The 18,435-nt window shown below is 41.3% G+C and overlaps 1 pseudogene; it reads right to left on the reverse strand.

The window, feature by feature from the left end:
* Nucleotides 1-508: 508 nt before the first annotated feature.
* LOC122788680 lies at nt 509-1,878 on the reverse strand (annotated as a pseudogene).
* Nucleotides 1,879-18,435: the final 16,557 nt, after the last annotated feature.

Below are 18,435 nucleotides of genomic sequence, written 5' to 3' on the forward strand. Positions count from 1 at the left end.
GGCATCCCTGTACCAGCAGTTATTATGTGTCAGGACAGACAGAGGTGTGTGACTGCACAACCTATGGGGGCGAATGTATACCAGTCGTTATGTTTTATACCCATCTACATGGCTGTTAACATCCATATAGGTTCATAGGTGTGTACTAGGCTAATGGCCCTGGAGCCTTTACAAGCCTAGCCCATAGAAGTGCCCTGGCATAGTGCCACCTGATGTTATTTCCCAGTTACTCAAGAGCAGCATGAAGCTCATCAGTCTGGGCAACCCAATTAGCAAGGGCCTTTGTACATTACATATGATGAATGAAGTCCCTGTCACATTTCATGACAGAAAAATGAAGAACAAAAAGAGTACCCCAAAAAGCAGAAGCAGCATCCACTCAGACATCCCAAAGCCACAGTAAATTAAAAGAAGTCCATTTTGACTTCTAGAATACACATGAGCTCATCTCAGTAATAAGTGGCATTTAAAAGTATTCAGTTCTGTTTCAATTTCAGAATAACTGGAGCTAACACAGCCCTATATTTTCACCTTCACTCTCTATCTTCTCCTGCTCAAATGATTTCACTAGTTCTTCCACCAATTTATGCTCAGATGCAACCTGCTTTGCCAGGACTTCGTAGCAGTTCTCCATTTTCACAAAATGATGCTTGAATGAATTGGCAGACAGCTGGGCAGCCTTGATGTCATCCTGTGTCTGCTTCTTCATAAACTGTGTCTTCATTAAGTCATCATGGAGTCGTCACAGGTTCTGGTGAATACTCTCATTCTCTTCATTGTACCAGGATTCCTTTTCATCATAGATAGATAACAATGCTTCAGTATCATCCTGGGAAGACTTTTTAGTCTTTTCCAGCTCCTTCAAGCTTTCCTCAGCACAGTTGATCTCCTCCATGACTTTGATGTACCTCTCAAAGTTGACATATGTGTTATTAGGTGGCATGCTGGAGTGAGATTTAATGGTGTACTCCTTCAATCGTGTTGTTTTCAGCCGTTGTCTATCAGATCTCTTTTCATTGTCCTCTTGTTGAACATTTCTCCTCTTGATCACCTTAATCCATGGATGCTGCAGGCTGTCTTCAATAGGCATTCTTTTTTTGAGATCCCTAACCAACAATCTTCGAATTAAGTCCTTAGCAAGTTCACTGGTGTTGCTGAAATATTCATCATCAAAATCATAGATAACTGCTGAGATGTTGGCTAGGGTCTCCTGTTTTGTTTCACCCAGAAAAGGTGAAGCTCCACTCAAGAGAATGTATGTGATAACGCCAGTGCTCCACATGTCTGCCTCCAGACCCAATGGCTCATAACTGACTATTTCTGGAGCCACAAACTCTGGTGTGCCAAAAATATTTTTGAACTCTGTCACTTCATCTATTTTGTGTGCATTTCCAAAGTCAATCAGCTTAATGCGTGGATTAGGGACATTTCTGTCTGAAAGCATGATGTTTTCAGGTTTGAGGTCAAAGTGTGCTATCTTTTTGGAATGTAGATATTGAACACCATCCAGAATCTACTTCAAGAACTGTGTTGCCTCTTCTTCAGTAAGTGACTCTTTTTCTGCCAGGAAGTCAAAAAGTTCACCCCCAGAGACAAGCTCCAGGATAAGAATCACATCGGTCTTATTCTCATAGATGTCATGCAAGGTAAAGATATTTGGGTGTTTGATTGCCTGCTAACCTCCCGCTCAATCTCCTCTATGCTCACACCATGAAGACTGGAGGAGAGACGGCGTTTTTTTAATAAACTGCAGCATAATCAACTCCTTGTGCACTTCCCTCTGCATCTTCTCACAATGGCAAACTGCCCACTCCCAAGCTCTGCTCCCATTACATACAGTTCTTCCACATTCTCCTGCCTGAAGACCAGCATCATTGTAGCCAGCAAAAGACTATACACACTTCACAAAGACAAAGATGCTTCCAATCAGGAATCACAAAGACAAAGATGCTTCCAATTAGGAATCACAAAGACAAAGATGCTTCCAATCAGGAATCATCACTGGTATAAAAAAAAAGCACCTGGTATTCTCAGGCGGTCTCCCATCCAAGTACTAACCAGATCCGACCCTGCTTAGCTTCTGAGATCAGGTGCATTCAGGCTGGTATGGTTGTAGGTCAGGCTTGGTCCACATGTTCTGCACTGAGGGGTTCTGTGTATACCTCTGGACTGTACAGAGTGTGTCAGAATGTCCACATCTATTGGTCAATATCTCTGCTGTAGTCTACAGGAACATTACGTGCTTGCGGCGGTACTGTACTATGATGTCCCTAGGATGTCTTTCAGTGGCCAATGGTGCACATGTGAAAAGCAGATGTAACCTCACACACACACCATGTCTGTGAAGACAATCCCTATTGCAGTAGCTATAGACTGCTAATATACCTGCTATACATGCCTGACTATGAAGGTGGGACTATAGGGGCTGGGGTAGGGCTACACCCCATGTTCAGGACATATGTTGAATATATATGTACATATGATTATCCAGATATCTATATAGATAATTACACATGTACATATCGACATATATAGATGGGTGTGTATATGCACATAGATATGCATATACACACCCAGATATATACATATACAGAGCAGCTTATTTCTACACATATACAGATAGAGATACATATGCATATATATATATATATATATATATATATATATATATATATATATATATATATATATATATATATATATATATACCACGCTGCCATGCCTGTCAGCAGTGCACTGCTGTTGTATCCCCCACACATAAGGTGGGGCAGAGGCCATATATGTGTGGGCTTCACCTACACAATACATGTGTGCCCATATGCACTCCAGAGGCCAGTGTATGTAACAGTGGTATATGGCCCTATATTAATGAGTCTGGGGGGATGCACCATAAATAACCTAGGCTATTACAACATGTGTGGGTATCATGGGTGAGCTGCCTTAAGGTATCTGGATGTACAGTACCATACATGTCACCTATCTTGACATTACTTACATAAAATGGGTTACTGCAGGCCTACTGCTTCCTCCCATACAGACTGTTCTGTGTGCCAGTGTACCTGTGATGGTGTCAGTTATGCCTTGTTATGTAACAGTTACATCCCATTTAGTCAACTACTAACTTTACCACCTAGCGATTGTGTACAGAGTGTAGCTAGAGGCTGCTGGACTATACACCTGCATCACTTATTGTTAATTGTGTGGTATCCTGTGGCCAAGTCCATCCTTGTTAATGTACGATTTGAAGAGCTTGGCCTGGACAGCAACAGTTGTGGACCTTTCCAGACTACTGTATTAGTATAACTGTTTCACAGTTGCATTACTCTGTTGATATGGATGTCAGTGTCTGAACAGCTATATGACATGGCATGTAATTCTGTAATAGTACACATATAAAGGTATTCCATTTCTGCAAACCTGTGTGTGGTGTTTATCCTATGACCTTTCTGTGGGTATATGTTGCAGGCAACAAATTTCATTTGTATGGATGGGTCATCCAGTGTCCAGTTGTTAGGGTGTTCACTGTAGGCATAGTGGTATACCATATTGTGTGCGCCTCCTACATAAGTATCTTACTGTACATATGCCTGCGTGTGTATGTGTAGTCACGTGTATATCTATATATATAAATATATATAAATATAAAGATATATGTATATGTAGATATATATTCATATATATATATATATATATATATATATATATATATATATATATATATATATATATATATATATATGTTACCAGACCGCACAAAAAAATGAAGATAATTATCACTAAAAACGAACAAACTCCGTGACACAAAAGCATTCAAAATGAATTCAAAATGACTTGAAGAGAAAACACCCGAGACTCCTGTATTATTTAGCGCTTTTGACTTCTTTATTATCAAGACTTCTTCAGAATGACATGTGTTATTATTAAACACAACCATTTAATCAATGTTTAACTACAATATTTCAAGCTGTTTATTTAGATTACCAACATAGTTCTTAACTAATAATACTGTGAGACCAGTGGTCCTGCAAGGTGCTATGTGCATCTTCATTATCATTATAATAAAGAGGTGATTCAGTTACCAGTAGTCCCGCAAGGTGCTGTGTGCATCTTCATTAGACAATAATTTAGTTATCAGGAGGGGAACCTGTAGTGCAATGTGAATGCAAGAGTCATGTGTTTCCCGTATATCTGAATTAGATGTTCCTATTAGGTATCGTGCATACCGGGCAACCTTGTGTGCCATGTATGCTTTGCAATACCTAAAAATAAAACCATTGGTGTAAACAAAGTCACCTGTGAAGTCTATTGTTATTACCAGGAAAACATTCGTCCCATGCGGGACGACTCAAAAATTGGATGACTTTCTTTGTGGTAACACCATGTCTACACAGGTAAGCATGGCTGTGTTCATATGTGCATGGACTACAGCGTGAGGAAGACTGAAGATACTTGGGTCGGGACAACATAAAAGATGAGTCCTGAGGGGTGGAGGAGTGGAGGGTGGGGAAAGTGTGCTGGTGTGGTAGCTATGGGCCGGTAACCAGAGAAGGGATGGTGGCTGCGTGTGTGCAGTGGGGGGGGGGGTGGAGGAACTGTGGGGTAAAGAAAATATCGGTCGAGGAGAGGCTGAGTTGGATGGCCTGTACTGGTTGGTCCACCTAGTCGGTGGGGAGAGGGAAATGAAATATAGGAAAATAACAAATAAATGAAAATAAATTTAAATCCCTATTTAAATAAAACAAACAAAATACAATAAGCTTGGTAGTGTATTGCAGGACGGACGTGTTTGGCTGGGGGGGGGTATGCCAATTCGTACAAGACATATATTGTTTGGAGCCTCCCAACCCCATTAACGGTGCATGTGGACATATATGTTTCTGTCAATCTACCATTGCTATCTACAGATGTATGCCAATATATACCTATATAGGTATATATATTTGCTTACATATTTATAACTATGTCTGTATATACCTATGGAGATATATATCTGCGTACATATATGTAACTTGCTGTGTATATGTGGACATATAGGTGTTGACACATATAAGTGTAGATATCGGCATTTGCATGAATATATGTTCATATATATTTATATATATATATATATATATATATATATATATATATATATATATATATATATGTATTTCGGAATATTTATATATATAGATATATATATATATATATATATATCTACGTATATAGATATGTAGTATCTGTTTAGATATTAATATATTTACACACACATATACATCTAGATGTTGGTATACATTCTCTGTACTGTTGCATGACTGGGCTGGATGTTATGTTACTGAAAACATCACATTTATGTATATCTGGCATGGCTTAGTGGTAAATCAGTTTGTGTATGGAGTGCATGGTTGTGGGTTCAAGCCTTGCAGAGGCTGTTTATTTTGTTGCTGGGCAGAACACAGGCTATTGGATACAGAGTGATTAAGGCACTTTATAGCAGTTGTATGAGGGTTTGCGAGAGTTTGCGTGGAGATGAGCACTGCTAACTTCTGGTTGCAGGTCCCTGCACTCAGTTAGTTTCTCAATTGCTTAATGTGGGTAGGCATAACTTACCCCTGTGCAAACAGGTGTAGACCTGCTTACTGCTGCTTAAAAGTGCTTACTCCCACTTACCCCTGCGCTAATTTCTTTAATAGAAAAAAAAGGGGTTGATAAGGAAGTGGTGAAAAAAGGGGCACAGAGAGGGAAAGATAGTAGGGAAAATATCCAGGGATGTGCAGGAAGGGTGTAGGGAAAGTCCATAGCTGGCCACTTCTTCTACAGCTACAGCTGTGCATATACACTGACTTTGGAGGTATATTTATATACTCAAACACCTTGGGGGGGGTGAGGACAACAATAATTCATTGTGATGTCAATTAGACATAAAACATCACAGTGTAAAACAGTACATATGTCTGAATATCTCTGTTAACACCAAAACCATGTAGCAAAAGCAGCACAGACACAATTACCTTCAGTAACCCACTATCTGTCCCCAATTTTGACTCCATATTGTCAACCGATCTACAGATATCCCGCAGAAACAGGCTTCTAGCTGTAGGTGTAGAACACAAAAGCCTGCACTGGAGTACAACCTACCTGGAATGGATTCACACATTCAATACAGAAGGTCATACTGGGCATGGTCCCACACTTACAGAAATGAAGCCCATGTCTGGCAACAACAGTGGACTACACATATCTGACAGTCACAGATGTTTGTGCCCACACTCCACAGTGCACACCAGTCATGCTTTGCACACACATTGGATAGGAATGAACACATATATCCAAGGCCAACACACTATAATAGACCAAACTTACACATACATAGATGTGAGGAAAAGAGTGACAGACAGTGACAAAGAGCCTCCCATCATGAGGCCTGTCCCACCCAGCACACATCCAATTGGCTAAATCCACATGATGTGCAAATGTCAATCACTGTAGACATTTGCCTCTGGTATCCTTCAGCACTATAGTGTCTGCGGTGCTTGTGATAAGTGTGTAGCATGACTGTACAAGTCATTATTCATCTAGCAATTGTATACACATACCTATTAAATTTAAACCTGTGTGTGCCTAAGTGTTGTGTGTCTGCTTCCAGATGAATGGTTTATGGCCCATACACACACACTGCACTCCCCATTGTCCTAGTTTGGCAAGCCTGCTGATGTAATTCACCTTGAAATACACCTTTGGGGAAGGAGTAGCTCTATAAGCTCCATGGCATGTGCTATAACTGCGTAATGCTGTAGTGTAATGTACTAGTTAAGTAGGAGTTTGAACCCCAGACATGGCAAGTGTGTGTGTGTGGTTGGTTGTGTGTGTAGGGATCAATGCATCTGTGGCCATTCACAGTCACTGCACTCCCCATTGCCCTACTTTAGCAAGCCTGCTGATGTCATTCACTTTGAAATACACCTTTGGGGAAGGAGTAGCCTGGTAAGCTCTCTGGTGCGTCCTGTAACTGCATAATGCTGTAGTGTGATGTAGGAGTTCTAATCCCAGACATGGCAACTGTGCAACTTTGTGTTTGTCTGTGTAGGGATCAATGCTTTTGAGGCCATTTACAGTCACTGTAACTTCCATTGCCCTACTTTGGCAAGCCTGCTGATGTCATTCACCTTTAAATACACCTTTGGGGATAGAAGAGCCTAGTAAGCTCCGTGGCGCGTGCTATAACTGCATAATGATATAGTGTGATGTACTAGTTAGGTAGGAGTTCTAATCCCAGACATGGCAACTGTGCAACTCTGTGTGTGTGTATGTTTGTCATTAGTATCCTGTGGGGAGGTAGCTGTGAGTGTATAGGACTCATTGTGGAAAGGGTTTTGCAAATTTCTTATATGGTGGGCCTAATATATGTCACAATGTCCACCTTACAAGGACAACAGATGTGAAACAGCAGAGAGGCTGGTGTAGACAATCCATACCCCTACATGTGACATCATGGATTGGGGGACAAATATAGGCAACCTTGTATTACCCAGAGAACACTCTCCACCCATGTCTCATACAGAAACACACTTGGCTATGCAACAACCACTATGTTGGTAGCTCCCTGCATATTGCCCACAGATAGTATCCATGGTGTGATTCCAGTGGACTACAGAGGACATGGTACCCTGTCCCATCCCTACAATAGGCAAATCATTGCATACAGTGATCCTTTGCTATGTTCCCCACTGGAAGCCTGCAACAACTGTAGAGTCAGCAAATGTAACCCACAAAGGAAATACCATGCCTTATACACATGCCCTGTGTAGACAGATGCCACAGACACCAGTGAATGTTTGTATCATGCTGTCAATGCAGGTGCAGGGTCAACCTGGTTTCCATTGCCAGTTCTCAACACATGAGGTCAGGAATGGCACATCAGATGATAACAATCTGTCTACACAACATGCCCCAGACACCCTAGGTACACTACCACATGTCACAGAACATGCACGTGGGACGTGTGCACCTCCCAGACACCATCCGTGTTATGGAATATAGTACACATACATGGCAAACATTGCACAGCACTGGCCACCCTCAGTAGTAATCCAGATGAGTGGATGGTGTATACAATACCCACCTGTGTGGGCCAATCCAGAGACTACACCCCTGAGCCACACTACAGACCTTTGTCATGTGGCCTGATGACAAGGTATACCCCTTACCTAGCCTTGTACAGCCTTCTGGCACAGTCAGCCACTACACACCTGTGAAGCAATGCACCCATGTATTACACTACTGGAAAACCTGTGTCTCTGTGTGTGTGTGTGTGTGTGTGTGTGTGTGTGTGTGTGTGTGTGTGTGTGTGTGTGTGTGGAGTATAATGATTTGGATGCCATTCACACTCACTACACCTCCCATTGGCCTACTGAAGCATGCCTCCTGATATCAGACACCTTGAAATACCCTTTGCCCATATATCAGCCTGATAACATCTGTGGTGCATGTGATACCTGAGTATTACTGTAGTGTGGCAAACTAGTTAGTTGGAATTCTAACCCTGACCCTGCCACTGTGATAATGTGTGTGAGTCCCAGAGAGAGTGTGGCTGTGTCATCCTTGACACCTGTTCTTTTGGACAGGCAGATGTACTACACCTACCTTATCCCTCATTTATCACTGTTGCTGACGTCACTCACCGTCAAATATACCTTTGGAGAGCTCCCCAGCATGTAAGCTCTGTGGTGCATGCAATAACTGCATAGAAATGTCATACCAATACATAGGCAGGGGCTTGAAACCCAGTACTGATAAGTGTGTGACACAAACATGCTCAGCTATTACTCTCCTACCCCCTCCCTGTCTTACTTTGTGTCTCTCACTCCCTCTCTGGTTGATGTGGAGAAGTACACCTGCTTTGCTTAGGCAGCAGCTTGTGTTTTGCAAGTGATGCTCATTATCAGCTGATGCCCTGTGCACAAATTGCAGTCCCCCACTAGCTGATTGTATGGGGAACAGCTGTGGTGACATTCCCATAGCCAATTGAATGGAAACACACTCCTATAACTAGGAACATCATGTGGGTGTTGGCCCTTTTCATTCACTGTGAGCAGGAATTCATGTTGGTGTTTGACAAACAGCATCACAGATGGTAGTGGGATATATTTCTAATGACATACACTGTGAAGATAGGCCAACAAACAGGAGGGGGATGTTCCAGACATGACTACAGAATGTAAGTTTTGCTCTTCTGCATTTGAAGTAATGTTGGTTTAACAGGGTTTGTGTGAATATGGCTGGTTTACATGATTTAATACCTGTCATGACAGTGTTATGTGGTTGAGAAAACTCCCACCTGTAGGGCTATCTGCAGACTGGCCAGTATTTGGAGTCTTATGTGTGTTGTGTTACTCACAGATTACCTATATTTAAAACTGCAGAAGCATAGCCTGAGGATTGCAGTCAGTACATGGTGACAGCCATGAGAGTTACTGACTTCATATCCCTCATAGGACATATGTCACAACAAACCCTGTTACACCAGTAAATGTATGAGGTTATCGCAGCAACATGTCAATATTGGCCCTGTGTTTGTGCCTCCAGTCCATATGGCATGCAGTAAGAGGTTGTTAAGCAGTGGCCTATGATTATGTTGTGCTGCCATTCCTGCCATCATTCCAGTGATGTTGTGGTCCCCACACATATTGTGGGGTAGGGTCCATATATATGTGGGCTACAGCTGGACAAAACATGTGCACCCTTCTGCAGTCCAGAGGTCAGTGCATGTAACAGTGTTATATGCTCCTGTAAGTCAGTCTATGGGGGAGGGGCATGCACCCTATATAACCTAGGCTGTTACAACATGTGAGGGATATCAGTAGTAAGCCGCCTTAAGGTATATGGCTATACATTTTCATACATTTTACCTTGGGAACATTGGTGGCCTAGTGCTTACTGTCATACAGACTGTTCTGTTTGTCAGTGTGATAGTGAAGTTTTAAGTTAAGCATTGTTATGTAACAGATACATCCTCATTGTGGCAACTTAATTCTTTGCCCCCTAGGGATTGAGTACAGAGTGTTATTGGAGGCTGATGAATTATACATCTGCATTACTTACTGTTGATTGATTGTTATTTTCTGGCCCAGTCTTTCTTTACTGTTGTACTACTTGAAGGCTTTGGCCTGGACAGCAACATATGTTATATTTTCGGATTACTGTATAAAATGATCTGCTTGAGAGTTGCATTACTCAGTACGTATGTAAGCCAATTAGACCAGATTACATGTGTCCAGTGGACACGTGTGTGAAATGGACAGCTATGTATGGGGCGAGATTTTTTTTGGGGGGGAACAGATTGCCCCTTTTTTTTTTTTAAGGTGAGAGTGGGATGTTGGGGAGGGATAATAGGTATATTTGGGGAGGTAGGTTGGGTAGGATAACAGACAAGACAGACAAGACAGCATACAGGTGTGGAATATGACACATGTGGGGGGGTAAACACCTTGGATGGGGAGGGGTGTTTGGAAGTTGGAAGCCCATGAGCCCCCTAGTGGAAACAGTGTGACTGAAGTCCCCACCCATGGGCAGTCACCACTGCACCTTCACAACCCCAAAGGTGGCTGTGCTGGGGGCTGGGTAGGAGGGGCAGGCTGACCCTCTAGATGCGCCACGTGGCCCTCAAGCTGGCGTAGCAGATCTCCAAACTCCCTGTGGAGCTAGGTACACACCAGACTCTGGACCTGACAACGGGTGACAGTATACTGTCCGCACCTGCTCCCAGGGGGGTGAGCCCCATCCCCTGAGGTGGTTCCACCCAAAGGTGGTGCAAGATCAGCGGACAAGGAGGTCCTGAGATGTGCTGGTGCCTGGTGCCATGGCCAGATGAGGTGGGAGAGGTGGGTCTGCTGGGACCAGCCTTCCCAAACATGCTGTGGTGTTTCAATTTTAAATCATATGTGGGTTAGTAATAGTTAACACATTCCAGGATTAAGTATAACATCATGCATAGATATTCCCATTAACCCAAAACACCAGATATGGAACAGTTACATAGCAAACAGAACACATGCATATATGGAACCACAGTGGCCATTACAACAGCGTGCAGGTACAATGTGGGAGTATTTCAACATGACACATGCATAGAAACAAATTTCAATATTTCTCAAACAATAGGACATATGTCCCAACAGTAGATTTAATTGTACACATACGGATTGAATTGTGTATTTAGTTTATTGTTGCAGATATGGTGGAGGGGTGGGAGATGTCAATTAAAAGCTTGCATATCCCTGTAGTTCTCATTACTTTCTTAGTCAGGGCTATGATCTGTACCTTACAGGCATTATTACACTACCCTATGGCCTTAGATTGGACAGTGGTACTGTTGTAGACAACTTATATACATGAACTGTGTTTTACCTGCAGTATGCACCTCTTACCTGGTATACCTGTGGAGATATTGTTTGTTAACACTACCTGACTGTTTCTACGCATATTCCCAGATTCCAGGTTGATGTTATGCACATACCTCCCCATCCCTTATTGCACACACTCTGGGCATGCCTTGACAACATGCAGGTGAAACTGGGACATATTTTGACTATTGCACTCATAATCCTTTGGTGAGTTCCTACAATGACAGGTTTGTTTTCATATACATTTTCCAAATATTTACAAGCCTGACAGTCAGTTATATGACATTAAATGCTGCCTAAATGTCAAAGATCATCATGCTGATATGCCAGGGGAACAGGGTAACAGGAAGCAGATATGGGCCAATTATCTGGACATTCTGGACAGATCTGTACAGTTGAGGGGTATTATTCTGCATACTATATAGATGTTGCTGTGTATCTTTTCTCTGATTTATGTCTATAAGTCTCCCGTGGTTGTACAATCTGACCTTGTAATTGCAACACGCTTAGACAGGGTTTCCTAGACAGTTTTATTATGTAGCACTGTGTGGATGATAATGATGAGTAATACCTTATTATTCAGAGATACTGCAACACTAACACTACCATACAATACCAGACTAAATAGTACCAGTACAGTCTTTCAATCTTTTATTTCTAGGCCCTGTTTTCATATCTGACAGACCTGTGGGAGGAATGTTTGTTAACACTACCTGAATGTTGCCACATATATTACCAGATTCCACATTATTATTATGCGCATACATCTCACTCTGTTATTGCACACACTCTGGTCATAGCTTCACAACATGGGGGTGGAGATGGGACATACTTTGCTTATTACTCTCATAACACTTTGGTCAGTTGCTAGAGTGAAAGGTTTGTTCTTATAGATATATTTCTGACAGTTATGATGTCTGACAATCAGTTGTACGTCATTATTTGCCTAAACTTCTGGGATCATCCCACTGATTTGCCAGGGGAAAGGGTGACAGGCAGGGGACTTAAACCAATTATCTGGACTTTCTGACAATATCTGTACAGTTGTGGTGTATGATTCTGCATACAGCTTGCTACCACTCCCAGGATTCGAACCATGGCTGTGTATGCTGAAAATACAACACTTCATGTCTCAGTTGAGTGTGCTATTTGGATTATGTTATCTATCTTTTCATTGTTTTCTGTCTAAGTCTCTCTCAGTTCTATGACCTTGTGATTACAACAGTCATGTACAGACATTCCTACACATTGTATTTATGTAGCACAGTGTGGGTAACAGTGCTTAATACAACAGTACTATTAAGAGAATGCAACACTACATTACCATATGATACCAGAGTAAACACAAGCAGTCCAGGAGTTAGACCTTTATTGCCAGGCTGTTCCCCTTTCATTTACATACAAGCTATATGAGACTCTTCCTGCCATATTGTTTGGTTTAGTCAATACATGCCATACACAATACAGGTTTTATACTGGTAATTAACTTTCTACTACTTTTAGATTTATTTCTTATGACAATACATGCAAGATTATTACTAACCTGCCTTGCGACACAGCCTCTGCAACCTACAAGCATGGGCTTCCCGATTCACAGCCCGCTCTTCTGCCACTGTCAAAGACATAAGAGGAATATTTAGCCATGCCTATCCATAATATACATGAGCTGGCAATTATTAAACAGGTAGTAGAATGATACTTACACACAGCTGGCACATCACCCGTCTGCGTAGCTTTTTGAATCCACTAATCCAAGAGCTCCCTCTTCCTCCGTTTAAGGTCAGCATAGTGATGCCTGACCTGCTCACCAGTTTGAGGTTTGCCAGTGGCACTGGTGAGGTCATGGGTGAGATGGTCCCAGGCTTTTGCTTTATATTGGGATCCCTGGTACTGTCCCTCCAGCAGTCTCTGGTCATGGTTTTTACAAGGAATCCTGCCATGACTTTGGACTCCTGGATGCCCCAGACCTGTGCCCGGAAGCACGATCCTTCACCCACACCAGCCATAGTGCCTACAGGAGGAAGCTGCAACCAGTTATAAGATGTATTCTCACCTGTGAGGTTTAAATAGGGCCGATTTCCTGCACTTTGCTGTAATTGGATGGTTTTGAAAATGCTAAGCTATGGGCAAACATGCTTACCTAAATTTGGCTTTGCTTAAAGGGGTATACCAAGGGGCAAATTGATTTAGCTGGCCTACACATTGCTTACACCTAAGAAGCAGGGGTGTGTAATACTTAGCATTGCTTAATTTTAAATTTGCACACTATTTGCTGTTTGGCATTGATTTATCATTCATTACATGTTATATATTTCTTTAGTATTCATGATTAATATGTACGCACACTGTATGGGGTCCTTGTGTTTACTGGGGGCTTTCAAAACTTTATTACAATGACACCTCACATCTGGACTTAATGGAGTTTTCCAGTTCACATATTTATGTTATGCAGTAGGTTATACAACACAAAACTGCATATAGATTCCTTTCAAATGTAGAGTGTGATTTTGCTCGTGTCAAATTTCAGTGGTTTATTTATGAACCACAGTCAAGCGTGGTGGCAGACAGTAGCACAGTGGTATAAGGCAGTTACATGCAATACTGTATGCCTTACACAAGAGCTAGACAAAGATAATCAGTAACACAGACTGGACTGCACCAAACTGCTTTACATCATTGTGTTGTGTAGTGCTATCATGCTACACAGTTCTGCCTGCAAAGTGGACTACAATGTTGCCTAATATACACTGGTGTAATAGCCACTCTTGTGTGCCACTCATTAACATGGGAAAGCTGTCATATGCCATGAGGACTACTGTGATTCATGTCTGAGAATCATGATAGGCCCAGCAACATAGTAAACATCTTTCACATAATGCTGGCACATATCTGCCTACTATGTTTATTAATACTGGAGAATATTTTATGATACAGCTTACCTTGACTTGCCAAGGCCTTTGACGCAATCCCCCACTCTGGCATCATTGAAAAGCTAACACAACTTGGTGTAAATCCCTATCTCATCAGGTGGTTGACCAACTGGCTCACCAACAGGACCCTCAATGTAAAAGTAGGTGCCTCCACCTCTGATACCAAGCCTGTCACTAGTGGAGTTCCCCAGGGATCTGTCCTGGGACCCCTACTGTTTGGCATCTACTTCTCGGAGGTCCAGGCAAAGACAAAAGGCCTGTGGGTAACCAAGTTTGTGGATGACTATAATTTGGGTGCTGTCATTGACTCCCCAGATGATGTTAACATACTGCAAGAGGGTCTCATAGTAACTAATGACTGGTGCCAAAGTCAAGGCCTCAAGCTAAATGCAAAAAAAGTATCATCATACCATTTGCTAAAAACATGGCCCCTACTGATTACCACATCAATGGCAACCCCCTAAACACACAACCTGTGGTGAGAGACTTGGGTACTCAGGTTGATAACAATCTCACATTCGACCATCATGTAGCGGCAGTGGTCAGAAAAGCCTTTTACTTGGTTCATCTCATAAGTAAAGGGATTGCATCCAGAAAAAAGGAGGATATTATCTCTCTGTACTCCTCCCTCATTAGACCAATAATTGAGTATAACACCCCATTTGGTATGTGCCTCTCCAAACATCTGCACCAAATGAAAAGGCCACAGAAATATCTCACAAAGAGAATCCATGGCCTCCACAAGCTGTCCTATGTGGAGTGGGTCAAATCACTATCATTCTACTCGGTATCGTACAGATTGTTCCGAAGTGATTTGTGTCTCACCTACAAGGCAATATTGGACCCTTCCCTACTACAGATGCTCCATATCTGTAAGTCTAACTTCTTGTGCATTACCCGCTTGAAAGGCCTGAATCTAGTATGTGACAACAAAACCTACTGGAGAGACAGGTTTGTCTCCCAGGGGCTGCCCCATCTTTGGAGTAGACTTCCAATGTACATCAAACAGAGTACCTCGCTGACCCTCTTCAAGCATAACATTGATGAGTGAATGGGAAACCACAAATTTGTCCCACTGGTTCCACCTGTGTCCCTCATTGATGGGGTGACAGGTGCTGACTGAGGTTTCTTTTTAGGGACTAGGGTGTAAGGGCCCCAGGGCCATTAGCCTAGTAACCTCCTATGATACTATGATCCTATAGTCCTATGAAGGCCGCTCATTAAGCAATAATGTTTTTGCATGAGGTCTTTTCTGGCATTATCTATATTCACAAATTACTCCTCCTTTCCTTGCTCTCTGAATCCCCCAGTTTAAAATGTGTTTTGCTTTTAAAAGAAACTCGGTCTGCATCTCCTCTTTTAGTCTGTCATTTATTTCTGACAAAGCTGTGGCTATTTCCTTTATCTGAGTTCCTTGTTACCGTGTCATACTTTTAAGAAGTTCAATTTGCTCTTTACACTTCTCTTGTAGAAAATCTATTTAGTGTGAAACTGATCCATTTTCAATTATAATTCCTGCAGAAAAATCACTACTTTTTGTAAAGTCTTTTCTCATATACATTCCTTGTTGAGATTATCGAATGGTGCTCTTTTCTGATGTTGATCAAATTTAGCAAGTTTTAGGAAATGCAATAACTAATCTCAAACCCACAGATTTGCAATTCTAACAAAACCTGAATGAAGGAAAGTTCTTAAAAATGTGTAGCCAAACCTCTCAACTGTCCATATTTCTGTAAAATGTCCAGATTTTGGCCTTTTATTTTTGGTATATTCATCATAACATGTGTGACTTTCTGGCCAATCACTGAGGATTGTAGACACTAAATAATACATTTAAATTTCAGACTTCATATCCTTCAGAAAATGCATACTAACTCAAATCTAGCAATTTTCTAAATTTATAAGAGCTATATTTAAATTCTGCCCCTATTTTGGGCCTTTGTCCCCCCATTATTTTAGGTTTTGTCTAGATTTCTTACACTAAAAGGTTGAGAGGTGTGTATATAACTCATTTTTACACTTGATTAGTGTGGAATGCACCTGTCAGATTTTATTAACAACTGCAGATCATTTAAAGGGACCAGCTGCCCAGTGTCCACCTTGGATTCTAATAAATTCCATATGAATTGTAAAAGTTAACTTGTCATTAATAATCATAATCACATCTTTATACTCTTTCTGACATCTTTATACTCTTTAACAGACCTGTGTTCTTGAAATTGTTCCATCTGTAGCCTCTCAGCACCTTATGTTTCCCTTGCCATTGTGGTAGTTTTTCAAGTTAACAAAAATACTTTTTTATCCTGACCATGTTTTTATTTTTAGCAACTGATAGCTGCACGATGACTCTAGATGATTTGGTCACATTGACTGGAGATGTTGTGACACCCCAACCCTATGTAAAAATGAAAACAAAAGGTTGACAATGATGACCATGATGGCTGCATGTCTTGATGATCAAGCTCAGAAACGATACAAGTGTTTAAATATTGTCTACTTAACTCACGCACCAACAATTCTATGACACAACCATGTCACTTACACAGGCGGCAAATAGTAGAAATCTAAAAAACGATCCCTAGGGGACATAGTTCTTCATAGGAATCTAGGTACTCATTGTGCCATTAAGTTACATTATAGTGGTTCCTGTCTGTCAACTACATTCTTATACAATTAATGACTATTCTATGCCCATTCCTGGCACAGTGTCAGTAATGCAACAGGTACCACACTCACCTTTGGTGTGGAAGACTGTAGGTTCTTTTCCCACATTAGGTAGATTGGATACAGGCACTGCAGGGCAGCGAAAGGGGAGTGCTGCATCACCTGTGTGTACAGTCTTTTGGATGAGATGTTAAACCGAGACCCCATTTGCTTGAGTTGGTAATAGCTCAGGTGGAAGTAATAAATCTTATGGCACCTGTTGAAAAATGTCCTGGAAGTTCCCTGATGCTCTGGCCAAATATCCCCTAGTAGTATATATGCCACCTCAGGTCTTCCCTGAAAAGAGGCTCCTCTTGGGACTAGCACAGTCAACAAAAGAGACATAAATGTAGTTAACAGATGTATTCTGATAGTCCACTCTTTGCTAAAGTGTATGAATAGAAGAGTTACTTGTTTTCTACTCGGCATGCTTAACTTTCAACTCTCAAGATTCTGGAGGGATGTCTGTAAAATATTTATAATTTGCTCCATCTATTCTAAAATTGAAAGTTATTCTGAGAAGTCCTAAGTTAATAGTACCAGTGTTTAAAATATGTCCCTAATTTGGAGTCATTTCCCTAATTTTTACTTTGTCAGTAACACTAGAGGTAAAAGTTGAGGGGGGTGTCTAAATGTAATCCAATATCAGACTCAGACTTACAATTGGATTCTGCAGCTACCCAACATATAAACAAAACCCACTACACACACATACACACATACACACACGCACACACGTATACACACACACACACACACACACACACACACACACACACACACACACACACACACACACACACACACACACACACACACACACGCACGCACATTTGTTGCCTTGTTAGCACAGAAGCAAACAGCAGTCTGTTGTATTCATAAAATACAGTATCAAATTTTAAAGCATTTTAAAATGTTCACCATTTTTTTTACTGCTGGGCCTTTTTAATAGCAAAATAATCCATCTTGCATTTATGTGTAAAAGTAGAATGTTTGCAGACTTATGGCCAAATGATACACAAAGCAAAAATGAAAAAGGCAGTTTTGGATGTTCTGTTGGAAAATTGTAGCCTAGAGGGAAGGCTTAATTGAAAGTTCTGCTAATTATGTGTAAGCCAGTCTACTACAGTCATGAAGAAAATGTCCAGAAATAGCAGCAGTCTTATTTAAATGCACATTTGTAGACAGAATGGCCCAACATCATGCCTAAAATGCAATAAAGAATTAAAGTAATAAAGCAAGCAATTCTAGATGCAATCAAATTAAAACATTGCTCATCAGCATGGGTGGCCTGAAAGCTAAAACAAATGTAAAAGCAACACAGCTCATATTGTCAGGTTTTAAGATTTTTCTGCAGCAGATAATGAAATGTCCAAGTGATGTGCATTGCAGCTTCTAAATACTATGTACTAAGTTACAAG

The sequence above is a fragment of the Protopterus annectens genome, chromosome 14.part0 (genome assembly GCF_019279795.1).
Source record: "Protopterus annectens isolate FY-2018-M chromosome 14.part0, PAN1.0, whole genome shotgun sequence".
Lineage (NCBI taxonomy): Eukaryota > Metazoa > Chordata > Ceratodontiformes > Protopteridae > Protopterus > Protopterus annectens.